The sequence below is a fragment of the Macaca fascicularis genome, chromosome 2 (assembly GCF_037993035.2).
Source record: "Macaca fascicularis isolate 582-1 chromosome 2, T2T-MFA8v1.1".
NCBI lineage: Eukaryota > Metazoa > Chordata > Mammalia > Primates > Cercopithecidae > Macaca > Macaca fascicularis.
The window spans coordinates 24,639,530-24,661,825 of NC_088376.1; positions in this window are offsets into that span (position 1 = coordinate 24,639,530).

The window sequence follows — 22,296 nt, forward strand, 5'->3', positions numbered from 1 at the left end:
TCTTCTCAAGCTCACACGGAACATGCAAGATAGGCCATATTCTGAGCTATAAAACACACTTTAACCAATTTAAAAGCATAGCAATCAGGCCGGGCATGGTTGCTCAGCTCATGCCTGTAATTCCAGTACTTCGGGAGGCCGAGACAGGCGGATCATTTGAGGTCAGGAGTTTGAGACCAGCCTGGCCAACATGGTGAAGCCTTGTCTCTACCAGGAAAGAAAGAAAGAAAAGAAAGAAAGAAAAGAAAGAAAGAAAAGAAACAAGAAAGAAAGAGAGAGAGAGAGAAAGAGAGAAAGAGAGAGAGGAGAGAAAGAAAGAGAAGGAAGGAAGGAAGGAAGGGAGGGAGGGAGGAAAGAAGGAGGGAAGGAAGGAATCATACCATGTGTATTACTAGGCCACAGTGGAATTAAACTAGAGATCAATAACCCAAAAAAAAAAAAAAAAAACCCTGAAAAACCCCCAAATTCTTGAAGATAAACAACACACTTCTAAATAATACACGGGTCAGAGAAGAAATCTCAAGAGAAATTTTAAAATATTTGGAAAAATGTTTGGAAAATGAAAATTCAACTTGTTAAAATTTGTGACTTACAGCAAAAGCAGTGCCTAAAGGGCAATTTATAGCATTGAAAGCATGTATTAGAAAAGAGGAAGATCTAAAATCACTAATATAAGCTTCTACCTTAGGAAACTAGAAAAAAAAGAGTAATTTAAATTCAAAGAAAGTAGAAGAAAAAACAATAAAAATTGGAGCAGACTTCAGTGAAATTGAAAACGGGAAATCAATAGAGAAAATCAGTGCAACCAAAATTGTCTTTTAAAAAAGGTCAAGGCCAGGTGTGGTAGCTCACGCCGTAATCCCAGCACTTTGGGAGGCCAAGGCAGGTGGATCATGAGGTCAGGAGTTTGAGACCAGCCTGGTCAAAATAGTGAAACCCCGTCTCTACTAAAAAGACAAAAATTAGCTGGGTGTGGTGGCATACACCTGTAGTCCCAGCTACTTGGGAGGCTGAGGCAGGATAATCACTTGAACCTGGGAGGCGGAGGTTGCACTGAGCCGAGACTGTGCCATTGCAATCCAACCTGGGTGACAGAGCGAGACTCCATCTCAAAAAAAAAGAAAAAAAAAAGTCAATAACATTGATAAGCCTCTAGTCAGACTAAGAAAAAAAGAGAGATGACAAAAATAACTAATATCAGAAATGAAAGACAGGACATCACTACAGATCTCTTGAAAATTAAAGGTATAATAAAGGAATACTACGAACAACTCCATGGCCACAAAGTTTACAAACTGGATGAAATGGACTGATTTCGTGAAAGATACAATCTGCCAAAACTCACGCAAGAAAATAGACAATTTAAATAGGCTTATATCTATTGTCTGGGCATGGTGACTTATATCTATAGTCCCAAAGCTTTGGGAGGCCAAGGTGGGAGGATCACTTGAGGCCAGGAGGTTGAGACCAGCCTGAGCAATTTAGCAATACCTCATCTCATTAAAAAAAAAAAAATTAAAAACTAGCTGAGCATGGTGGCATGCACCTGTAGTCCCCAGCTACTCAAGAGGCTGAGGCAGGAGGATTGCCTGAGCCCAGGAGTTTGAGATTGCAGTGAGCTGTGATTGTGCCACTACACTCCAGCCTGGGCAACAGAGTGTGACTCTGTCTCTAAAATAAATAAACAAACAATAGGCATATATCTAGTAGATAAATTAATTCAATAATTAGTAATCTTCCAAAATAGAAAGCACCATTCCCAAATTTGTTCACAGGTGAGTTCTACCAATTTTTTTTTTTTTTTTTTGAGACAGAGTTTCACTCTTATTGCCCAGGATGGAGTGCAACGGCACAATCTCGGCTCACTGCAACCTCCACCTCCTGGGTTCAAGCGATTCTCCTGCCTTAGCCTTCCAAGTAGCTGGGATTACAGGCATGTGCCACATGCCCATGGCTAATTTTGTATTTTTAGTAGAAATGAAGTTTCTCCATGTTGGTCAGGCTGGTCTTGAACTCCTAACCTCAGGTAATCCGCCCGCCTCGTCCTTCCAAAGTGCTAGGATTACAGGTGTTAGCCACTATGCCTGGCCTTAGTTCTACCAAACATTTAAGGAAGAAATTATACCGATGCTGTACAATCTCTTCCAGAAGATAGAAGCAGAGGAAATACTTCCTAACTCATTCAATGAGGCCAGCATTACCCTAATACCAAACCAAGACAAAGACATTATAAGGAAAGAAGACTACAGACAAATATCTCTCGTGAATATAGAGGCAAAAATGCTCAACAAAATACTAGCAAATTGATTTTATTTGCTTTATGTTATTTGTATTGTAGAGATGAGGTCTCACTATGTTCCTTAGGCTGGTTTTGGACTCCTAAGCTCAAGCAATCCTCCTGCCTCAGCCTCCCAAAGTGTTAGGATTATAGGCATGAGTCACCACACCTGGTCAATACTAGCAAATTGAATCAAACAATGTATAACAAGAATTTTACAACACAACCAAGTGGAATTTATTCTAGGCATTCAAGCTTGGTTCAGCATTCAAAAGTCAATGAAATCAAACAGGCTAAAAAAGAAAAATCACATGTTCCTAACAATAAATGCGGAAATACATTTTACAAAATCTAACATTCATCTGTGATAAAAACTGAGTAAACAAGGATTAGCGGGGAAGTTCCTTAACTGGATAAAGAAGATTTACAAAAAGCCTGCAGCTAATATGGTACAGCTACAGCTTCTAGTTTCTCACCTTAATGGTCCCATGAAGATCAAGAAGAAAGCAAGGATGTCCCCTCTTACCACCCCTTACAACATCATTACAGAAGGTCCTACCCAATGCATTAAGACAAGAAAAGGACATAAAAGGCATATTGACTGGGAAAAAGTAAATAAAATGTCTTTGTTCACTGTTGACATGATCAACTATACAGAAAATCTGAAAGAATCAACCAAAAACTCCTGACACTAAAAGTGATTATAGGAAGGTTGTAGAAAACAAGATTAGTAAATATAGAAGTCAATTGCTGTCCTATATGCCAGTACTAGAAAGGGGAATTTGAAATTAAAAATGCAGTACCATTTACATTAGTATACTTAAAAAGTTAAAAACTTAAGTATGAATCTAACAAAATATGTGTAAGATCTGTATATCAGAAAACTACTGATATGGTTTGGCTCTGTGTCCCCATCCAAATTGTTTTTTTTTTTTTTTTTTTTTGAGACAGAGCAAGACTCTGTCTTGAGTGCAGTGACACAATCTCAGCTCACTGCAACCTCCACCTCCCGGGTTCAAGTGATTCTCTTGCCCCAACCTCCTGAGTAGCTGGGACTACTGGCGCTCGCCACCAAGCCCAGCTAATTTTTTGTATTTTTAGTAGAGACGGAGTTTCACTGTGTTAGCCAGGATGGTGTCGATCTCCTGACCTTGTGATCCACCCACCTCAGCCTCCCAAAGTGCTGGGATTACAGGCATGAGCCACCGCGCCCGGCTGTCCCCATCCAAATCTTATCTCGAAATGTAATCCCCACATGTTGAGGGAGGAACCAGGTGGAGGTGATTGAATCATGAGGGCAGTTTTCTCCATGCTGCTCTCAGGGGATCTAATAGTTTTATAAGGGGCTCTTTTCCCCTTCACTCTGCTGCTCTTCTGTCTCTTGCCGTCTTCTGAAGAGGTGCCTTCCACAATGATTGTAAGTTTCCTCAGGCCTCCTCAGCCATGCGAACTGTGAATCAATTAAACTGCTTTATAAATTACCCAGTCTCGGGCAGTTTTTTTTTCTTTTTTCTTTTTTGAGACGGAGTCTCGCTGTGTTGCACAGGTTGGAGTGCAGTGGTGCGATCTCAGCTCACTGCAACCTCCACCTCCATGTTCGAGCAATTCTCCTGCTTCAACCTCTGAAATAGCTGGGACTACAGGCATGCGCCACCATGCCCAGCTAATTTTTTTTGTATTAGTAGAGACAGGGTTTTGCCATGTTGGCCAGGCTGGCCTCAAACTCCTGACCTCGGGTGATTCGTCGTGCAGTTCTTTATAGCAATGTGAGAACAGACTAATACAACTACAACACTCTGATATAAGAAATCAAAGAGGAACTAAATAAATCGAGAAATATTTTATATTCATGGAGAGGAAGTCTTAATATTGTCAAAATATCAGTTCTTCCCAGCTTGATCTATAGATTCAGTGCAATCCCAATCAAATCCCAGCAAGTAATTTGTAGATATTGAACAACTGATTCCAAGATTTATATAGAGAAGAAAAAGATCCAGAATTGCCAACACAAAATTGAAAGAAAATAACAAAGTCAGAGGACTGACACTACCTGACTTCAAGAACTACTATAAAGTTGTAGTAATCGAGACAGTGTGGTATTGGTCAAAGAATACACAGATATATGGAACAGAAGAGACAGTCAAGAAGTAGATCTATATAGTCAACTGACCTTTGACAAAAAAGCAAAGGCAATACAATGAAGCAAATATAGTATTTTCAACAAATGGTACTGGAACAATTGGACATCCATGTGCAGAAGAAGAAAAAAAGAATTTAGACACAGACCTTACATTCTTTACAAAATTTAACTCTAAATGAATTGTATACCTAAATGTAAAATGCAAAACTGTAAAACTCTCAGAAGATAACATAGGAGAAAATCTAGGTCATCTTGGGTATGGCAATGACTTTTTAGATACAGTATCAAAGGCATGAATTGTGAAAGACAGAATTGATAAACAGGACTTCATTAAAGTTAAAGACTTCTGCTCTGTGAAAGACACTGTCAAGATGGTAGATAAGACACAGACTGGGAGAAAATATTTACAAAAGATATACCTGATAAAGGAATGTTAACCAAAATTTAACAACCCTTAAAACCCAATAATAAGAAAACATACAATCTAATTTAAAAATGGGAAAAAGACCTGAATAGACACATCACCAAAGAAGATATTAAGATGGCAAATAAGCATATGATATTCAACATCATATGTAATTAGGGAATTGCAACATAAAACAACAAGGCTGGGTGCAGTGGCTCATTCCTGTAATCCCAACACTTTGGGATGCCACAGTGGGCAGATCACTTGAGCCTAGGAGTTCAAGATCAGTCTGGACAACATGGTGAAACCCAGTCTCTACAAAAAAAATTAGCCAGGCATGGTGGTGCATGCCTGTAGTGCCAGCTACTTGGGAGGTTGAGGTGGGAGGATCATCTGAGTCCAGGGTTGATGCTGCAATGAGCTGTGATTGTGCCACTGCACTCCAGCCTGGGTGACAGAGTGAGACCCTGTCTCAAAGAACAAAGAAACAAACAAACAAACAAAGAAGCCCAATGAGATAGCATTACACACTTATTAGAATGGCCAAAATCTAAAACTTTGACAACATCAAATGTTGACAAGGATGTAGAACAACAGGAACTCTCATTCATTGGTGGTGGGAGTGCAAAATGGTACAGCCACTTTGGAAGACAGTTTTGCAGTTTCTTATGAAGTTGAACATACTTTTGCCATATGATCTATCAATTGTGTGCCTTGGTATTTACCCAAAGGAGTTGAAACCCATCCACACAAAAATCTGCCTGTAGATGTTTATAGATTTATTCATAATTGTCAAAACTATGGAAGAGGGAATCTGTATGTCTAATTTCATATCAATTAAACTTTCAATCAATCTTGGTTTTAGCCCTCACCCTACACTAGCATTTAGAAGTATTTGGTCCCTCAAATTCTGAGATTTTCTAGTTCTGCTGAGCAAATTCGTCCTTAATTCATAGGAAGTAGGTTTCAGTTTCTCAGTTCTGCTAAGTCAGCTATCATTTTTCCATGTTCTTTTGCTTTTCCACAATTTTATTAACATTGCTCATCTGCTGCCAACTCTTCTCATTCTCTTTGTCCTCATGGGTTTAAATTTCCTCATGGGTTGAAATTTGTTGTCATTTGTCCTCATGGGTTTAAATTTGCTGTCGTTTTAGTAGGGTGTGGGGAGAGAGCAAAGTTAATATGTGTGTTCAATCTGCCACATTTAGTCAGAAGTCAGAGGTGATCATCACCATTTGGAAATCCTCCTTGGCTGCTAGAGACTGTGGCCACAGACACTCCATTTTTTGAAGGTTGGTTGTGTAGCCAAACAGTGTTTGAAGGGCCTGGAAGACCCCAGAACTTCTGTGTGCCCTTAGTGCTGCAGTGCACGTGGTGGCTTGGGGAAGGTAGAGGAAGGAGAGGTCTCAGCCCTTTGAAGAGGAGCCTCAATTATTAATAAATCTATAAACTGTAAACCTCACCACAGCCCTATTTTCTGGATAAGGAAACAGTGGTTCAGAGAGATGATGTGACTTTTCAAAGGTCTCTTATCTGGTTGATGGCAAAGTAGGGTGAGACCCTAGGCTTGTCTGGCTTTCCACGGTGGTCTTTTCCCAGTGTGAGAAATTATTTGGTTCCATTCTCTACCTCTTCTTGTATCCCACCCTTTACAGTTTTGTGTCCTGGTTTTGTGTTTGACTCTGTGACTCTGTTGGGCTAATGGAATGTTAGCTTGTGTGATGTCGCCAAAGGCTTGAAAAGTGCTTGTGCATTGGGTCTGCCTCCGCTGCACTACAGGGCTCAGAAGACGAAGGGAGACACGTAGACCAGAGATGCCCAAGCCCAACCAGCCTATGCTACCAGCTGACTTTCAGCCAGCCCACAAATCCCCAAGAATAAATAATTATTGTTTTAAGGCAGTGAATTTTGGGGTGGTTGGTTACACAGCATTTTTGTGGAAAGAGCTGATACAACATGTCAGAGAAACTCCTGCCATCAAGATAAATTAACAGACGACTGCTGGTGGGGAGTAATAAAAAGGCCCAGCATCTGCCTGGCTGGAATTGCCAGATTTAGCAAATAAAAATACAGAACCCAGATCAATTTACATTTTAGATAAACATCAAATGATTTCTTAGCATAAGTATGTCTCATGTAATATTTGGGAAGTACTTAAAAAATGATTGTTTCTTTGCATGACACATTTCACTGGGCATACTGTTTTTTATCTGGCAACCTCATTCTGGCAGATTTGCAGAGTCAAACTATGCAGAAAGCACCTGTGTATAAAAGTGGGCCTGGGCTAGAAAAGAAGATATATTAAAACAAGTCATTTTCTCCACTCCTCACTAGGCAGTAAGTGTATTTATAGGGCAGGCTTAATTTAGGTCTCTCAGGTAGCTTCTCATAGAGGGACTGAGTCAGAGAAAACCTGCCTGAAATACTAAGAATGGGCCGGTGACTGGGAGAAGTTCCTTTCAGCTTTATTATTCAACCACACTAAAATCGGGGGTCCATCAGGGAGGCTCTGACTTGCCTGCCTTCAGCAGCCTGTGGCTCCATAGAGAGCATCCTTCTAAACAATCTGAAACCTACATCCCTTTAGCTTGGATCCAAGAAGTGTTTCCCCGGGCTACTGCGCCATCTGTCTCCCAGGTGCCTGCAAGGAAAATGTTCTGTGGGGGTGGGGGAGAGAAGGGCTGCAGCCCTGGGTTCTGGAAGCAACTGGCTAAGAACTGTTTGTCAAGAGGTCAGTCCTGCTCCCCAGTGGCCAGTGAAACCAAGAGGCTGGATGAAACCTGAATAAACCAAACACTGCAAGAGGTCAGAATGCTCAAACAGCCATGATGTGGGAACTCGGTCTATCCTCTGCCTCATCTTTCTCTCTAACAGATTCCGGCAAGCCACTGTTTTTGGCTTTGCACAGCCTAATTGGCCATTTTCATGAGTAGTCACCAACCCAATCCAGGAGGAAATTCCACGCTGTCAGCCAGCAGCACAGATTGTTGCAGGAAAAATGACATAACTCATCCTCTGGGCAAACTTGCAAATGATTACAAATTTCCCCATCTCTCCTCCACTCACACAGCTGGCTGGAGAAGAGCGTAAATTTTTCCATGGAAATAGGAGACTTTTCCTCCATGTAATTTCTTGTGATCAAACAAATCTCTATGGCTATTGATTCGCTTTCATTTCTGATTTCATTCCCCCTGACATTCAAACAGAACGTATGTAGCTGCTCGTGGACACTTCCCAGGACTCGGATATACCAAGCTCTCCTATGAATACATACAATGTTAGGTTCCCAAAAGGGACGATGGCCAGCTAAAATTCTGCACATCTAGATAAATGACACCATGAAAACCAAAGAGGCACAATGTGGTCATTGGGGTGCAGAACAGCTTGGCATAAACCACAGCTCATTCATCTGAGGACCAAGGTTGACTAATTCTGCCCCTGACAGTACTCTATCTTCTCCTGACCCAGGCTCTCACTCAGATGTTGCTTGTAGATTTCATAGACTCTTCCACTTGGATTCAATTCAGAACAATTATTGAGCCCCAAGCCATGCTCATCTTACCGAGCGAGGCTCCAGGGGAATACAATAATCAATCATGCACAGGATCTGGCTTCAAGAAGTTTGCTGTTTAGAAGGAAAGGAGATCTACAAATTGCTATTATGTAAGAAGAGACCGATAAAGGAATAGCATGGAAGTAGTGGCAGTTGGAGGAGGGATTTGGAGAGATGCTGCTTGGCAGCAAAGACCTGGGGATGTCTCATGGAGGAGGCAACGTTTGAGGTGGACCATACAGGGCTTCAGTGATGGCCCCTAGGAGGCCAGGAAAATGTAGGCACCAGGACAAGCAAAGTTGTGGAGTGAGAGTCATCCCAAAGAATAGGGCTTGTAGGGAGAGAGAAGTCAGGTTTTAGTGTGAGACGAGAAGTTGAGCCTCAGAAGCACTTCCTTGGGGGATAAATCAGACTTTGTTTTGTGTTCCCAACAAAGTCCCAAGATGCTGAGGAATCTTCATCCTATAGTGCACAGTTCAATGCTTGCACCTTCCCCTCTCCTTTATAAGGCCAGATCTAAAATATTTTACCCTGGTGGCTTAAAGGATTAATCTTATGCATATCAATGTTAAGTTATAATAATAATTTCTTAGGTTGTTTCTTTAGAAGACCTCAAATAGCTCTGAGCTCCAGCTTCTCTGTGGATAAAGAGAAAGTAAATGCCCCTTGTTGCAAAAACTTTTGGAGCAGTGAGAAACCAACCTGTCAACTGAAATTGATTTATTCACTCAACTGCAATGACCCGACCCACTTAATACATCCCCTGAGAGGGAGCAGTTTGCTTCATTCAACCCATAGGATCAAGCTGATTATCATATAATAGTGTTACATCTTCATGAGTAAGTCAGGGTAGAAATTACCATCCCCACTTAATAAATGGAGAAAATTAAACACAACTTTCACTGTCACACAAGAGAGATACTTGCCTATAATATGTTCACCAGATCATCCTAACACATAGTTGCCTTAGGTATAGGATGAATCCTAGACTTCCTTTGCACCTCTATGTGTATATTTTCCTTAACAAGAAAGCCAGATGCTATAGCACTTCTTTATCATCATAGGAAAAGAGAAATCTAGTTTTGCACTTTCTTTCCCCCACTTATTTCGAAATACCTGGTAGTGTCTGTTTTCTTCCCTATACGGCAGTTCCTTCCAACCTTTCTTGATCTTGTTTAGAATAATTCTTTGTCAGTCCTTTCCGTGTCTACAGCCTGCAGGCTGAAGAAGAGCTCAGAGTTCCGACAAGCAAAGTTTGATTCTGTGACAAGCTGGCTCTGGGCATTTGGTCCACGAGGAAATGACGTGTGTAGCAATGTCAGCCTCCAAAACTTCCACCTGGCCTTGATCACCCCAGGTCTCCAGACGCTTGTGCGTATTCATCTCGGGATGCAACACAGCTGCTGGCCTCTGAGGCCTCTCAGTAACTATGGAGACAGGAATATAAACATCAGTGAGTAGGGCAGGAAGCAGGCGGCCAGTCTTCGGAGTTAAAGCATTGGTGGGATTCATTCTGCATTGTGATGTGTTGCAAATGATCAAAGCAGAACTATTAGGTCTTACTTATAACAAAAGGGATGACGGTAGTTTTATGGTGAGACTCCTCAGTTATGTCTCCATTTTTATCTAGCTGCTTAGTCATTCACTCATTTATTCCACAAATATGTACTGAGGTGTTACTACGTGCTAGGTACTGTTTAGGGACCAGAGACAGAGGTGAATAAGGCAAATCTCTGACCTCAGAGAACTTACACTCGAGTAGGGTGACCAGAACTGCCCCAGTTTGCCTGGAACTGAAGGGAGTCCTAGCACATGGGAGCTAAAACTGGAAAAGTTTTGGGCATATTGGGACAAATTGGTCACCTGCGGGGGAGACACACAGTTAATAAGTACATAAATAAATATGATAACTTCAAACAGTGATAAGCGCAATGAAGGAAGTAACACTGAGTGAGGTGCTACTGAGCGGCTGGAGGTGGGAGGAGGCAGGGTTTGGTTGATAGCTGGGGAAAGAGGAGGTGACTGAACTGAAGCCTGAGGGGCCCTGGAGGAGCATTGCAGGTTGGAGGAACAGGGACAAACTTGACAAGTTCGAGGTAAAGAAGGAAGGCCAGTCCAGCAGGAGTGCAATGAGAAGAGAGGAGAGGAAGTCGGGGCCTGGGCAGGCCATGTCTTTTAGGTGTGATAAGGATTTGGGGATCCTGTAAGTATTAATCCCGCAAACTCACACATACCGTGGCCCAGTGTTCTTCCAGGACTTTACATATGCCGACTCTTTTCATCTTCATAATAAAGGCAGGCTGGTATCACTATCCTCTTCTTGTTACAGATGAAGAAACTGAGGCACAGGAGGAGAACTGTCCCACATCCACATAGCATCAGTGGCAGAAAGCCAGGCTTCCAGCTCAGGTGGTCTAGCCCTGCATCTGCCCCTTAACTGCTTCCCCACACAGCCTGGGTTTCAGGCAGAAGGGCACCAGGATCTGAGCCAGACCCCAGCTGTGGCCTCCCTCTTTGTCTCACCTGCTCCCAACCTATCAGATCCCAGTACCTGGTGGACTGTGTGAAAGTCTCTGATTATCCATGGGCTATGCCACTTGGATATTTTCTTTTCTTTCTTTTTTGAGACGGAGTCTCGCTCTGTCGCCCAGGCTGGAGTGCAGTGGTGCAATCTCGGCTCACTGCAACCTCCGCCTCCTGGGATCAAGCAGTTCTCTGCCTCAGCCTCCTGAGTAGCTGGGATTACAAGCGCCCACCACCACGCCCTACTAATTTTTGTATTTTTAGTAGAGACGGGGTTTCACCATCTTAGCCAGGCTGGTCTTGAACTCCTGACCTCATGATCCGCCTGCCTCAGCCTCCCGAAGTGCCGGGATTACAGGCATGAGCCACTGCGTCCGGCCACCACTTGGATATTTTCATGATGGGGTTCAAATGGAAGAAACCAGGGAGGTAAAAATATTATGGCATATTGCTTTTTTAACTTCCACTTTGCTTCTTTGTAACCACCCTCAATATGTTATTCTTGCCTCTTGTTCAATATAGAAAACAACATAACCATCCAACTGCAAAGGCTGTTTTATCAGCAACCAAATGACTTTATCAGGTATGGTTAACAGTGGGTTTTCTTTCCTCTACCATTTCTGATAAAATGTTTGCACAGCATTATGTGAGGAAATATAGAGCTACAGCAATAAAAAATGAACAAGGATAATTTGTGTGTTGGCATTTCCACAATAGAATGTCAAATATTTCATACCCCAGTGATATTAAGCCTTTCTACGCTTACTGCTACTTTCTTTTAAAAAATGCTTTATGTTCATTTTATGATTAATCTTAAACTGCACATATATATTTTATATACTCTTTTTATATGATATGTTTCTCAAACAATATTTTAAAGTCTGTCATAAAAATAAATATGTCTTGAGCATTGAAAATGATACCATGTCAGGTAAACTAACAGGCATTTGCAACTGAGAGGGAACATTCTTTCTAAAGATTATTCAGCCTTCGTTTTATGTAATACCCCGTATTTTTCCAGAATTCCTTGCAAAGATCTACATAGGGAGTTTGTTGCTTTTCGTAGAACATGGTGATTAATCAATGTAGACTCATTTCTTCTCATTATTCTTAGAATTCTTCACACAGAAACTTTCCAGGTGGTAGATATGGATAATCAGATCCCAAATTTAACTAGACGTTATCACATTTTAAGAGTACTTACAAATCACAAATTGTGAAATGAGTTGAAAAATAGTCTATATGCATCATTTGAATTTTAGGGCTTTTTCATTCTTAAGAAATAACCTTTAAATTAAACCACAATAAATATTGAATTAATTATTAATTAACTATTAATTTTTTTTTTTGAGATGGAGTCTCACTCTATCGCCCAGGCTGGAGTGCAGTGGCGTGATCCCGGCTCACTGGAGCCTCTGCCCCCTGGGTTCAAACGATTCTCCTGCCTCAGCCTCCTGAGTTACTGGAATAACAGGCATGCACAACCACTTTCAGCTAATCTTTGTACTTTTTTTTTTTTTCAGTAGTTACAGGGTTTCACCATGTTGGCCAGGCTGGTCTCAAACTCCTGACATCAAGTGATCTACCTGCCTCGACCTCCCAAAGTGCTGGGATTGGGCGAGCCACTGCACTCGGCCCACAATGAATATTTTAGATTAAAAAGTATCAAATGCAAAAAAAAAAAAAAAAGGCAGGGGAGACCTGTAGCTAGTTCTGGTTTCACATTTCAAAACAAACAAACAACAACAACAACAACAACAAAAAGCAACCCTCAAAACAGAAGGGTCTAGTCCTCAAGCCTCCCTGTGGTATCCAGGAACCTGGCGAAGACCTTGCTTGCATGGTCTATGCAGACATTTGGTCTCCAGGTTCAAAGCTGGTCTGAAGGAGAGAAGATAAGAGGTTCACAAAGCTCTCCCAAAGAGGAGAGTTTTGGAACCCAAGGAGATTTGTCTTTGGGAATTGCAAGGATTGGGTAGTTACATAAGTAAGTACAGATGTCACATTTGGTATCAAATAAATTTTTTATTTCTTTTTTATGGCAATGAGAGAAATACAACCTCTTCAGCATCCTGGGGGGAGCAACAGGGAAAGATGTCACAGACACCTGCCATCTGACAACTGGATACTGGTACCCAGATTATAGGAGTGGGGAATGGTAGGTGTGGTAGGTTAAAAACTGGCCACCAAAAGATATGTCCCTCTGCAAATCCCCAGAACCTGTAACTATTACCTTGTATGGCAAACAATATTACATTATACAGCAAAAGATGCAGTTAAGAATCTTGAGAGGAGCTTATCTTGGATTATGAAGATGAGCCCTAGTGCAATCACGTGTATCTTTATAGCAGAGAAGCAGAGGGAGTTTGGGCAGAGACCTACACAAAGGAGAAAGTGATGTAAAGACAGAGGCAGAAATTGGAGTGATACAGCCGCAAACCAAGAAATGCCTGTCTACACTGGAAGCTGGAAGAGGCAGGGAACCTCCACAGAGTTGCTGTAGGGGATGTGGCCCTGCCAGTACCTTGATTTCAGACTTCAGGCTTCCAGAACTATGAGAGAATACATTTCTGTTTTTTCTGTTTTGTTTTGTTTTTTAATTTTTTTGTAGGCAGGAGTGAGGAATCTTGCTTTGTTGCCCAGGCTGGTTTCAAACTCCTGTCCTCAAGAGATCCTCCCGCCTCAGCCTCCTGAGTAGCTGGGACTACAGATGCAAGCCACCATACCTGGCTAATTGTTGTTTGTTTGTTTGTTTGTTTTTTGAGACAGAGTTTTCTTCTTGTTGCCCAGGCTGGAGTGCAATGGCTCGATCTCAGCTCACTGAAACCTCCGCCTCCCTGGTTCAAGCGATTCTCCTGCCTCAGGCTCCTGAGTAGCTGGGATTACAGGCATGCACCACCATGCCCAGCTAATTTTGTATTTTTAGTAGATATGGGGTTTCTCCATGTTGGTCAGGTTGGTCTCGAACTCCTGACCTCAGGTGATCTGCCCACCCCAGCCTCCCAATATGTTGGGATTACAGGCATGAGCGACCGCACCTTAGCCACTATTTTTAAGTTTTGTGTAGAGGCAGCATCTAGCTGTGTTGCCCGGGCTGGTCTTGAACTCATAGCCTCCCACCTTGGCCTCCCAAGGTGCCGAGATTATCAAGGTGAGCTTCCATGTCCAGACTTACATTTCTCTGTGTGCGTGTGTGTGTGTGCATGTGTGTGTGTGTGTTTTAAGCTACTAAGTCATGGTAATTTGTTACAGCAGCCAAATGGAATTAATACAATGAGTAATAGGTATGGGGGAGGTAAGGAGGAAAGGAAGTTACTTTTTAGCTGAATACTTAAAGAGACTAGATCCTTCCATGAAGTCACTGTACAGTGTAGAGATTCTGGGAGTTGGAAAACACCTGTGATAATCTGTGGCAAGCAAAATCCTAAGGAAGGTCATGACCTCCACCCGTGGGTGTTGGGTGTTACTCTTGTGGTTATGTAACCTTTTTTATTTTGTTTTATTTTATTTTTTATTATTTTTTTGAGGCAGGGTCTCACTCTGTCACCCAGGCTGGAATGCAATGGCATGATCATAGCTCACTGCAGCCTCAAACTCCTGGGCTCAAGCAATCTTCCCACCTCTACCTCTTGAGTAGCTAGGACTACAGGAGCACACCACCACAGTTGACGAACTTTTTATTTTTTGTAGAGATGAAGTCTTGTCTATGTTGCTAAGGCTAGTCTCGAATTACTGGCCTGAAGCAGTCCTTTTGCCTTGTTCTCCCAAAGTGTTGGGATTACAGGCATAAGCCACGGCATCCAGCCGGCTATATTACTTTATATGGGAAAGGGACTTTGCAGATATAATTATAGTTACTAATCAGTTGATTTTAAGATAGGGTGATCATCTGGTGGCCTAATCACATGAGCCCTTTAAATGCAGAGAGTTTACTCCACCTGGTAGCCAAACAGGATACAGTGAGACACATTCCAGCTGGCTGGAGAAAAGCAAACATTCGTGTTCTGAACTGCCAATGAAGAGAGGTGGATGGAAACCTTAGTCCTATAGCCATAAAGAAATGGATTCTGCTAACAACCAGTGAGCTTGGAAGACGATCATGAGGCCCAGGTGAGAAACATATCAGCCAATACCTGGATTCTAGCCTTGTGATGCCTTCAGTAAGATCCCAGCCTCACTGTGCCCAACTTCTACCTAACCTACAGACCTGTAAACTAGTAAGTGGGTGTTGCTTGAGCTGCTACATGTGTGGTCATTTGCTACACAGCAACAGATAACTAATCTACATCCCTAGGTATTGAACTGACCAGGAGTGGGCAGGGAGGGTGCAGGCAGGAAAAAGTTCTCTCCAACATCCTGCCTCTACACATTCCCATCTGCCTCCACCACCTACTGCATGCACCGCTACGTGCCCAGGCTGTTGAGAATCTACCAAAGCCCAGGACACATTTTTTTATTATCCGATTTATCCAAGTTAATCCTGAAGAAATTAAGTTCTTAGTCTACCAGAGGTTCCTGTAAGCAGGTGCTAAAATCATGTGATATGGAAAAATAACTTGGCCAGGCACAGTGGTTCACACCTGTAATCCCAGCACTGTGGGAGGCCAAGGCAAGAGGATCACTTGAGTCCAGGCAACAGCCACTGGGCAGTAGCCTTAGAGATGTAGACCTCATCTCTACAAAACATAAATTAGCCAGGTGTGGTGGTATCACTTGCCTGTTGGTCCCGGCTACTTGGGAGGCTAAGGTGGGAGGATCACTTGAGCCCAGGAATTTAAGGCTGTAGTAAGCTGTGATCATGCCACTGCACTCCATCCTGGGCAGCAGAGCAAGACCCTATCTTAAAAAAAAGAAAAAAGAAAAGGAAAGAAGGCTGGGCATGGTGGCTCATGCTTATAATCCCAGCACTTTGGGAGGCTGAGGCAGGCGGATCACCTGAGGTCGGGAGTTCAAGACCAGCATGACTAACATGGAGAAACCCCATCTCTACTAAAAATACAAAATTAGCCGGGCGTGGCGGCACATGCCTGTAATCCCAGCTACTCAGGAGGCTGAGGCAGGAGAATCGCTTGAGCCTGGGAGGCGGAGGTTGCAGTGAGCCGAAATGGCGCCACTGCACTCCAGCCTGGGCAACAAGAGCGAAACTCCGTCTCAAAAAAAAAAAAAAAGAAAAAAAGAAAAAAAGAAAAAAGAAAAGAAACTTGCCCATTCCCACCTGAGATTCCATGTTATTGTGCAACACACACACACCATGGTACAGCTAAATGCTAAGATGTATTTTGCCCGCTTTTGAAGAACAAAAACTATAGACATTCACCACTTCAACCAAGAGGAGGAAAACTGCACTGGATCCACTCAGAAATGAACTTTCTCTCCACGGACTCCAGCCCCACTCATTTTCTTCGTCTCTGGAATGAGCCAGCTCTTCCTGGCTCCAAGGTATTTTTCCATGCTTTCTCTTTGCCTCAGTAGCCTTTCCCCTACTCCTTACAATGACTGACTCCTTATCTTTAAGGTTCCCATTTAAATATAATCCCCCTAAACTCTTTTCCCTGACCACCCAGTCTAAAACTGGCCTCCCTTGTTAGTCTTTCCAAGTTTCTTGTTCTTTTTTTTTGTCATGGTACTTTATCACATTTTGTGATTATGTATTTTTTTTTTTTTTTTTTTTTTTTGTCTGCTTGCCTGACCACTACATTCTAGCTTTCTTTGGTACTCTTTTGGTTGCAAGCAACAGAAACTGCCTTTGGCTTGCTTAAACTATAAGACAGGTAGCTTTTGTAATTTAAAGAAAATTCCTGTCTCAGCAAGGACAGGAATGATAAATATGGCAGGACCTTCATTCACAATTCCAGGCACTTGAGAAATCGGGGGGACCCCCACTCGTGTTTCAGATTCCTGGGAGAGAGAGTCTGATAGGTTGGGTTGGGTTGAGTTTCTGCATTTGGACATCACTGTGCTTCCTACAATGGGCCACTCTGAGGTTAAGAAAGCACAATCCTTTATTTTGTCATGAGAAGGGAGGAAGGGGTGAAAGTAGATGGCTCTGAGCAGGGAACATAGGAACACCACCAAATGTTATTGAACATGGATTGTGCGTAAGGCCCTGGCTAAGCATCCCTACCCTATCTTTAGGTCTCCGATTTATTCAGTCTCCCTGAAGGCCTTTCGGTTTTCAGATGACACAAGTCCCCAGCAGCTGTTGTCACCATCAAGAGGCTCTATGCCACTGTGCCTAGGTGAAGGGGATGCCATAGGCTAATCCAGCGTGTTGCATTTCACAGAGCTGGAGGGGTCCAAGCATACCCTTAACAAGACAATCCAGGCACCAGGATACAGTGAGAAAACCTGTGACTCTCTAATTAAACTTGAGGGAACTTTGCCACTGTGATTTTAACCAAGTCACTTAGCCTGTCTGAGCCTCTATTTCGTTATCTGTAAAATAGAAACAATTACATACATACGCGTGCATGTATACATACACGTGCATGTGTATATATGTACACATGTACAGTTGACCCTTGAACAATATGGGTTTCAACTGCATGGGTCCACTTATATATGGATTTGTTTCAACTAAACAGACCAAAATACAGCATTTGAGGGATATGAAACCTGCTTATAAGGAGGGCTGACTGTTTGATTTTGGTGTATGTGGGAGCCCTGGAGCTGATTTCCTGAGTATACTGAGGGATGACTATATGTGTGTATGTGCACTTATATATGTGTGTGTGTGTACATGTGCACATATATACATGTGTGTGTATAATTGTGAGAACATTGCTTTACCAGCCAGTAATGTTAAAGACTTTCAAAGATTTAACTGGTAAAGACTTTCAAAGATTCCTTTCTACCACATCACCTTATTTTATTTTCCCAATACTACCTGTCATCATCAGAGATTATTTTATATATGTATTTATACATCTGTTTATCTGTCTTCCCACCTGAATGAAAGTTCTAGGAGGGAAGGGACTTATCTGTCTGGTTCAAAGCTGTATTTTCAGTATCTGGCACATAGTAGCTCCTTAATAAATATCATTTGAACAAGTGAGTGCATGAATGAATGAACAAATGGGGACCCAAGAGGGAACAGAAGGGGAAACAGTAGGTGCCATCTTTTTCTATAGAAGTGACTGTGAGTTCCAGCAAATAGGCTGCACCCTGTAAGCTGCAGTTTCTAGGTTCATGTAATTCTATTTTCCTTTTACATCCCTTGACTGAGTCCCTCTTATTTGAACATTCTAGGCTTGTCTCAGCTACAGAGGAGTAAGAGGAAGGCTGAGGATCAGAGGACCCCCACTTCTAAAGACGTTGGGATGCCAGTGACAACAGTGAGTCAGGAGTCAGGAATTTTGGTGGAGGTGCCCATCTCTGTCTGGAATCAACCTGGGAGCTTCTGGGTGGTCTGCTTGATGAAAGCAGCAATTTCCTTAACACTTCCTTACAGGGCTGAGGACTCAATGACATCATGTATAAAGTACCTGGCACATAGTAGGTCCTCCAGGAATGTCAGTTCTAGAAATTAGGCTAAGACTCCATGATCCCAGCCCAGTACATGTTTCTCCGTCAGAACTGGCTAAACATTGCTGCTGAGTGATAAACTATACTTTCTCAGAATCACTGCCAGCTATCCCCCTTGGCATTTTCTCTTTTTCAAGAAAAAAGTTTCCTTCTTAACAGTGTAGCAACTCAACTCAAGCAGAGAAACACAGATTGCCAGGTGTGCAGCCAATCTTCAGTGCAATCTAGTGGCTCTCTGGTAACGAAGTTCCACAAACAATGGAATGGCTGACCCCTGGTTCTAAAGTCTTCCCCCTACCTTGTAATTAAACACCTGTTTATGGCCCCAGGGGAGGACAGGTGAATGATGTGATGCTACGGTACATTTTCAAGCAAACCTTCTTTGTGGCCCTGGCAAGAAGATTCCTCTCAACAGTCTGGGCACCCCCCCACCCATTGTTCACAGAGGCTCAGGGGAGGCCCAGATGGATTAATGGCTGTGAGGAAGCTGCCCAGACAGCCCTCCAGGGTCCAGGAGTGTGGCTTCCTAAGCAAACTTAGCAGATATAGCAGGTCACCTTTCAGCGGGGGTTTTAGAGTTACTTGTGATTGGATTGTTTGCAATTCAATGGATAAATGCTTGAGGGGATGGATATCCATTCTTCATGATGTTTATTTCATATCGTATGCCTCTATCAAAACATCTCATGTACCCCATAAATATATACACCTACTATGTATCCACAAAATTAAAAATTAAAAAATTAAGGCCGGGTGCGGTGGCTCATGCCTATAATTCCAGCACTTCGGGAGTCCAAGGCAGGCGGATCGCTTGAGGTCAGGGATTCAAGACCAGCCTGACCAACATGGTGAAATTCTGTCTCTACTAAAAATACAAAAAAATTAGCTGGGCGTAGTGGTGCATGCCTGTAATTCCAACTACTCAGGAGGCTGAGGCAGGAGAATCACTTGAATCCGGAAGGCCGAGGTTGCAGTGAGCTGAAATCACACCACTGCACTCTAGCCTGGGTGACAGAGTAAGACTCTATCTCCAAAATAAATAAATACAAAAAAGATAATTACTTGTGAGATGTTTTTACCTTTTTAAACACTTTAGCTTGCTTTATCTTGAGGACCCTTCTTTGGGGAGTCTCAAATTGTAAGATTCCAGAAATCCAAAGAAGCTGGAGAAGCAGCTGGTGAATTTCAGCAGATTTCACTGGCTGAACCTCCCACTTGTGAGACCTGGTGCAGGGAAGCTACTTTGCCCCTCTGTAAAATGGGAATAATAATAACCAATAATACGTATCTTGTGGGCATACATGATTGCATGATTTAGAACAGTGCCCAGCACTCTGTATCATTCAACACACATTTATTCCTCCTTTTCTTTTCTCTTTGTTGCAGAATGACTATCTTGATTGAGTGGGAAATACTTTAACATGATTTCAAAAAAAAAATCATAATTGCACATGGATTACAGTAAAAATAAACTCTCCCTCCTACTCTTAACTGTCATTCCCCTCTCAGAGAAGGTTTCAGTTTCTTGCTTATCCACCCAGATAGTCAATACAGACATTGGTACTTACATATAGGCACTTTTAAAATGACAAATGGTAGCACACAACACACTTCTGTGACTTTCTTTAAAAACAAAATAACAGCTTTATTGAGCTAATTCACATACTGTACAATTCACCCATTTGAAGTGTGTTTTGCCTTTTTACGTATCACTTATCTCAGAGAGTTCTGTATCAGAATTACTACATACATCTCATTCTTTTCTACTACTGCACCTCATTCCACCACACGGTTGTCCCATAATTGTATTCACTCAGTCTGTTTTTGATGGACATTGAGGTTACTGCTAGTGCTGAAATAAGTAATGAGTACCGCTGGATGTGGGCCTTTGTGCATGTCCAAAATGTTTCTCTGAAATTTCTCTTCCTGCCCTTATCCCTTCACTGAGAGTACAGACCTGCTCTTCTGTTATTGTCAATAACAACATCACTAACAAACATGATGCTGCAAAATAAAGCTTCAGATTGTTCTGCTGTTACTGTTGGCTTATGGTTTTAACATATACTGGGCAACTTATGTTATTATCATTATTATTTTTATTAATGAGACAGCATTTTGACAGGGGCTTGGCAGAAAAGTGACAGGGAAAATTGGGGGATATTGGTGGTTTAATAGATAGAATACTATTTACTATTAATAATTGTCAAGGCTGGGTTTGGCAAGCGATAATCGTGGACACATCATGCACACTGTAAAACCATCTTCTCCCCATTTCTCTTCCCCATTGCACTCAGAAATGAACTTACATGGACTTGCATAGAGCTCATCCTTAGTTGTTGGAACAGTTCTTGACAACCTGAGGCTGAAATGAAGATCCCTGAACATTTATTTGACGAGAGACCAGAGGCATGTTTCAGTCCGTCTCATAATAATAGCAGGAGATACTTACAAAAGCTTTTGCCACTGGCCCGACGCAATTCTAAGCCCCTTGCCTGTATTAACCCGGTTGCTCTTCACAAGCCTAGGAGACAGAAGCTGTTATTATCATAATCACTCCCATTTTACGCATGAGGAAACTGAGGCATGTGGAGGTTCTGTAAATTGTCCAAGGTCTTCCAGCTCGTGAGTTGGGGAGTCAGGATTTCTCTGGCAACCTGACTCCTTTATTTGGCTAACTGCCCCTTTTTATGGCTGCAGAGACTGTAGATGCCACGGCATTTTGTGTCTAAGACACAAAATGTGTGAGAGGATCCAGTCCCTAGCACAATGCTGAGCTCAGAGAAGATGTGTTATATATTACAATAATAATATTATTAATGACATTCTCCTGCTTCTTGTTAAATTCTTCCCTCAAAGATGTACTCTCCTGAAGGCTTTCAGGAATGTCCTATGAAAACACAAATGCACCTGGAAACAAATAAGACTTCCTGGTTAGAAGTCTGTTCGGTGAAAGGAAAGCGCCCTGGCTTAATTCTCTGCTCTGTCACTTGCAAGCTGAGTGACCGCAGGCCATTTCCTTCATTTTTACCAAGCCTCAGTTTTCTTATCTGTAAAAGTGGGATGAGAGTGACATTATGCCCATGAATTGCTGCAGAGCACTGCACAATGAACTTGAAGTCTTCACGCAGGTGTGCCAGCAGGGGAGGCAGTGGAGAATCGTGGTTCATACACAAACCTTGGGCTCTAGCTGCTTGCTTTCAAAACCCTCCTCTACCATTTGCCGGCTGGGCCGAACTGGGCAAATCATTTCTCCTCTCTCTAAGCCTCAGTGCGTCATCTGCCAAATGAGCCTTTTAATGGGACCTATATGGCAATTAAATGACATGCACTTGCAAAGTACCTAACAGCGAGTATTGGGTAAGAGTTAGGTATAGCTATCTTGATTGTCTGGATTGTAAAAAATGGTTGGATCGGGGTTCTCCAGAGAAACACTTTATTGCCCATTATATTAGCTTGCTGAGGCTGTCATAACAAAATTCCAGACTAGGTGGCTTAGACAACAGAAATTTATTTATTTATTATTTATTTTTTGAGATGGAGTTTCACTCTTGTTGCCCAGACTGGAGTGCAATGGCGCCATCTCGGCTCACCACAACCTCTGCCTCCCGGGTTCAAGCGATTCTCCAGCCTCAGCTTTTAGTAGAGACGGGGGTTTCTCCATGTTGGTCAGGCTGGTCTCGAACTCCCGACCTCAGGTGATGCGCCTGCCTCGGCCTTCCAAAGTGCTGGGATTATAGGCGTGAGCCACTGTGCCCAGCCAGAAATTTACATGTCACAGTCTGGAGGCTGGAATTCCAAGATCAAGGTGCTGATTTCTTCTGAGGTCTCTCTTCTTGCCTTGCAGATGGCCGCCTTCCCTCTGTGTCCTCATA